The sequence below is a fragment of the Cebus imitator genome, unplaced genomic scaffold, assembly GCF_001604975.1.
Source record: "Cebus imitator isolate Cc_AM_T3 unplaced genomic scaffold, Cebus_imitator-1.0 Scaffold178, whole genome shotgun sequence".
Taxonomy (NCBI): domain Eukaryota; kingdom Metazoa; phylum Chordata; class Mammalia; order Primates; family Cebidae; genus Cebus; species Cebus imitator.
This window is the reverse complement of record NW_016107493.1, coordinates 3,650,182-3,655,269: the sequence shown is the minus strand read 5'-3', so window position 1 is coordinate 3,655,269 and position 5,088 is coordinate 3,650,182. Positions and strand designations below refer to the sequence as shown.

Below are 5,088 nucleotides of genomic sequence, written 5' to 3'. Positions count from 1 at the left end.
AAGAGTGAAACTCCGTCTCAAAAAAAAAAAAAAAAAAAAAGATTTAAATTTCTTTACAAAAAGAGCAGAAAGTTTACAACATTATCTGTAGAAAACCTTTCATTTTCTTTTTTCTTTTTCTTGTTTTCAGAGACAGGATCTTCTCTTCCTATGCTGCCCAGGCTGGTATTGAACTCCTGGCCTCAAGCATTCCTCCCACCTTGGCCTCTTAAAATACTGGGATTACAGGCATGAGCAATGGCACCTGCTCCATTTTTCTTTTTAAACTTTCTTCTATTTCCAAATAGCCATAAGTCAAACAATGATATCCTGATCATGTAAAGGAAGAGTTTGAAATTCTCCTGCTTTGCATTAGTGAAAGTAAAATCCAAGGCAAACTGCTTAATTTCCCTGAACTTCAGTTTCTTCATGTAACATGAGGATAACCTGCCTTGCAAGATTATGAGAATGAAAAAGCACATTGTGATATGCCTTCTACTTTCACACCTTAGTGATGAGAATGTAACTTAGCACAACCTTTCTGAAAAACTGGCTTGACCTCGAAAAGCTGAACATGGGCAGGTGCAGTGGCTCATGCCTATAATCCCAGCACTTTGGGAAGCTGAGGCAGGCAGCTCATTTGAAGTCAGGAGATTTGAGACCAGCCTGGCCAACATGGTGAAACCTCATCTCTACTAAAAAATACAAAAGTTAGCCAGGTGCGGTGGCACACACCTGTAGTCCCAGCTATTCAGGAGGCTGAGGGAGGAGAATTGCTTGAACCCAGGAGGTGGAGGTTGCAGTGAGCCGAGATCATGCCACCGTACACCAGCCTGGGTGACAGTGAGACTCCATCTCAAAAGAATATATATATATAAAGAAAATCTGAACATATGAATATCTTATTCTAGATAAACACTGTCCAATGTGGTAGCCACTGGCACTTGAAATGTGGATGGTGCAATTGGGAAAAGGGAATTTAAATTTAATTTCAATCAATTTAATCTCAAAACAGATTATCGAATCATTATTAGAAAATATTAAAGTGTCTTTGGAGCCCAGATGTGCTGGCTTATGCCTGTAATCCCAGCACACTGGGAAGCTGAAGCAGGTGAAACACCTAAGGTCACGAGTTCAAGAAAAGCTTGACCAACATGGCAAAACCCCATCTTTACTAAAAATACAAAAATTAGCTGGTTGTGAAGGTGCAGGCCTGCAGTCCCAGCTACTGGTGAGACTGACACCGGAGAATTGCTTGAACTTAAGAGATGAAGATTGCAGTGAGCCGAGATCATGCTACTGCACTCCAGCCTGAGCAACAGAGCAAGACTCTGTCTAAAAAAAAAAAAAAAAAAAAAAAAGGTGTCTTTGGGACAATTTGGATATGTGAATCTACTTTATCAACTGTAAATCTTATAAACATATCACAGATCAAAGGTTTATATTTATGGAATATAAAAAATATTTAAAATATTTTCTTAGAGACATCAAGACTCTTGTCTTAACAAAATAAAAAAAGGAAATGTTTTTAAAATAATCTTTATAGCCACATTGTTTATTCTCTCAACTGTAAACAACCGAAATGTCCAACAATACCAACAATAGAACGGATTATGGTGTAGTCACACTATAGGATATTATACAACAAAAAACTACATGCAAAAGTATGAGTATGTCTCCACAAATATAATAATGAGCAAAGGGTGAGTCAGAAAAAAATACACATGCACTCTGATCCCATTTATGTAAATTGAAAAGCCTAACAATTCGTCTTTTAGGAATGCATCATAGATGGAAAAATTAAAGTAAAACAAGGGAGTACTAAGCACATGTCAGGATAATGGTTACCTCTTCGTGGAGGAGATGGAATCACAGAAACATACAGGGAGCTTCTAAGGCAGTGTTTTTCAAACAATTTTTAATTACTGTCTCTGTAAGGAACCTTTTAAGACATTTTATTCCTCATCACACTTCCATCCAATGAAAATTTAACACTACGTATATACTGTATATCTGTTTATATACTGTGGCCATTTGGAGTGACACAAATCATTGTAGTAACTAAGATTCCCACCCCAGCCCCACCAATTTTCACCCCCTTGAAATGCAAAATCACCCCTGTTAAGAATGCATGTTCTAAGTTATTGGCAATGTTTTATTTTGTAACCTAAGGTGTGGTTACAGGAGTGTCTGCCTGTTAGTTATAATTTTTTTAAATGTATGTTTTATACACACTTCTGTATGTATACTTGACAATAAAAGATAAAATTAGAAAAAGTGACTTATATTGTGAAGACTGAAAATAAGTGGTTATTTCCATTTCAGAGCAGCTCAAATAATAACAGTAAGGAGATTAGTTAAATAAAGAAAACACATGCAACCAAAAATTTTAAAAGCCATCTACCTGTGTCTGAAGTGAATCTAAAAGTCTGATGAAGATCAATCTCCACTTAAGGAACCTGGCTCTAGTACAGAAAAAGAGCTGGTATCCTTTCCCTAAGAAATAAGATAACGTCACTTCCACTACATGCAATTTGAGTTTACCAAAGACTATCAAGTATATATTCTAATTTCCTCTTATTTAAAAAACTCTGAATATTATATGAATATTAGAAAATAAAAAACAGTGATGCTGTTCTTCTGCCTTTGTTCGATCCAAAGGCAAACAAAGACAAACCAAAAGTTGGGGGGATTTTACGCGTGGCAGAGGCGGGAAAAGGCACCTGGATTTAACAACTACAGTAATGGTCATGGAATCCTCCAACCACCTCTCCCTACCCCAATGCTAAACTAGGACTTCATCAGTTCTCTACCGCTAATTCGTCGACCTCCCTCCCTCCCATCCTTCTCCAGGTAGTCTCTCACTTTCTGCACTCCCCAGAATAAAGTCTAGCTCTTAATCCTAAATCAAGAGGTCTCCCACCAACTCCCCAATTTACCTGACGGCAAACTGACCTCTCAGGACACTCAACTCTGCAACCGGAGCCAACCGGAAGCGGAGGTTGTCACCGCGAGTCTCTCACGGCAGGAAAGCGGAGAAGCCGTTTAACGTTCCGATACTGGGTCAGAGATTCCCGAATGAGGTAGAGGTCACATGAGGGAGGCTGGAAGTCGATATTTTCCCCACATATATGCATCCTCAGTCTGACTGAGTTAACAGATACTGCGAAAGAGAGAAGGGCTGGGAAGACAAGATGTTTTCCTTGCTCGGGGAAGGAATCCTTAGACACTGCACACAGCGTAGGGCCTGGGACATGCTGCACCCAATAAGAGAGGCTGTTGAGCGCGTGTTCTCACCCAATGAGAGGGCTGTTTGTTGCGCTGCAGTTGGCAGGCTGCTGCGGGAGGCGGTGGCGGTAGGAAGCCGGAGACAGCAGGGTGACAGGTAGGCGGCGGTGCTGTCTTTGGGGGACGCAAAGCGCTAGATGAAGAGGGTTTTTCTTTTCTTTCGGCCGCGGAAGCTACAGAAGGGAGCTGGCGAGGGTGGTCTAGAAAGGCGGTAGCCAGAGTGTCGGTGGTCCCGGAACCTCTTGTAAACCAGGTAGCATCTTGGGAGGGTCGTGAGGAGGAGAAGGCGGCAGCCGAGGCGGGTGGAACCCGAGCCCTGTGGGGCGACGTGGGGGGCCCACCTAGGGCGTGGGGGCTGCGGTGGCGCTGGCAGAGAGAGAGGAGAGAGGCGGGAGCAAGGCAGTGTGGCGAGGGCTGAAGGGATTCCTTGCACAAAGCCCCAGGCGAGAAAAGGACACGGCACTGCAGACAGCTAAGAGAAATCTCAGTGACTGCTTCTTAGGGCCATTTCCTATTGGTAGGGAGGGGGAGCGGAGAAGAAAAATATTTACTGGTGGTCAGATCCTGAAAACTCATTATAGCTGTACATTATATAATCCTTGGCTGTTATTTACCCAAACAGCTAGGTTGTCCCTCCTAAAAGAGGAGGTCTTGCAACCTATTAATGTGTTAGAACACTTTTTTTGTTGGCTCGAGTGCCTTTTACCTTGACTGGTTCTGTAGGCGAAGGGTGGTAGCATGGAGGATAGAGTAGTCACGAAGAGCTTATCCCAAATATGGGCTTGACTTGACAGATACTAGTTGGCGGTGAATGTGGCCAGGTTCATGTTTTGTAGTTCGTGAATTTATTTGTTTTGAGGGACATGGCTGACAACATTTTAAAAAAAATCTTCAGGAAAGTGTAAATACTTAAAAAATCTACACGAGGAGCTAAGGGCAAGTTGGAAAATGACTAGAAAATTAATTGATGGATCCTACCCCCTCTCGCCCCCCCCCCGATGTTGTGGAAGTTAGGGACTGTGCAAATAAAGTGATGCTCTGAATTTGGGGAAGAACGTCAACTTTTTGTGTGTGTGTGTGAGACGGAGTTTTGCTCTTGTTGCCCAGGCTGGGGTACAATGGCGCAATCTCTGCTCACTGCAAACTCCACATCCTGGGTTCAAGCAATTCTCCTCCCTCAGCCTCCCAAGTACCTGGGATTACAGGCATGTGCCACCACGCCCCGCTAATTTTGTATTTTTGGTAGAGACGGAGTTTCTCCATGTTGTTTAGGCTGGTGTCAAACTCCCGACTTCAGCTGATCGGCCCGCCTTGGCCTCTCGAAGTACTGGGATTACAGGCATAAGTCACCTCACCCGGCCGAAAAAAGTCAACTTTTAAGTAGTTTGTTCTGTAAGCAAGTCTGAAGCTAGTTATCAATTCTTTATTAGGTTTAAAAAGTAGACTCTGAACCTCTCGGACAGAGGCAACATATATTTGTAATGAACTAAATTATCTTATTTTTTTTTAAGTTTTATAATTAATTGTTTCCACAGCAGAATATGTAATTAAAATAGGAGTTCTATTCGGTGTGTGTTATAGAAGGGCAAACGACATAAAAACTTGGCTTTATAGCTCATGGAAAAACAATTGTCAGAGAATCACTGGAAAGTAATTTTAAAATAAGCGTTATAAATTGCTAAAACGTAAGGTGTTTGAAATACTGCCTTTAGCTTAAGAAATAAAGTCGGCTGGGCGCGGTGGCTCAAGCCTGTAATCCCAGCACTTTGGGAGGCCGAGGCGGGTGGATCACGAGGTCAAGAGATCGAGACCATCCTGGTC

The 5,088-nt window shown here is 42.2% G+C and overlaps 2 protein-coding genes across 12 annotated transcripts in view; one reads left to right on the top strand and one right to left on the bottom strand.

Annotated features, from left to right (window-relative positions):
- The window catches only part of NDUFB3 (NADH:ubiquinone oxidoreductase subunit B3), a 10,406-nt gene extending 7,185 nt beyond the window's left edge, over window positions 1–3,221 (bottom strand). The window contains exons 1-3 of one of the 4 annotated variants that reach the window (XM_017545260.2): window positions 2,919–3,199; window positions 2,384–2,475; window positions 1,828–1,921 (exon numbers count right to left, since the gene is read on the bottom strand). The gene's annotated coding sequence lies outside the window, so the exon portion shown is untranslated. Of the gene's footprint in view, window positions 1–714; window positions 739–1,827; window positions 1,922–2,383; window positions 2,476–2,918 lie in introns of those variants that run through there. The other 3 variants (XM_017545258.2, XM_017545259.1, XM_017545261.2) reach the window with 3 other exon arrangements.
- A 44-nt stretch (window positions 3,222–3,265) lies between these two features.
- The window catches only part of FAM126B (family with sequence similarity 126 member B), an 81,651-nt gene continuing 79,828 nt past the window's right edge, over window positions 3,266–5,088 (top strand). For 3 of the 8 annotated variants that reach the window (XM_017545254.2, XM_017545245.2, XM_017545255.2), the window contains exon 1: window positions 3,266–3,364. The gene's annotated coding sequence lies outside the window, so the exon portion shown is untranslated. The other 5 variants (XM_017545251.2, XM_017545250.2, XM_017545249.2 and 2 more) reach the window with 3 other exon arrangements.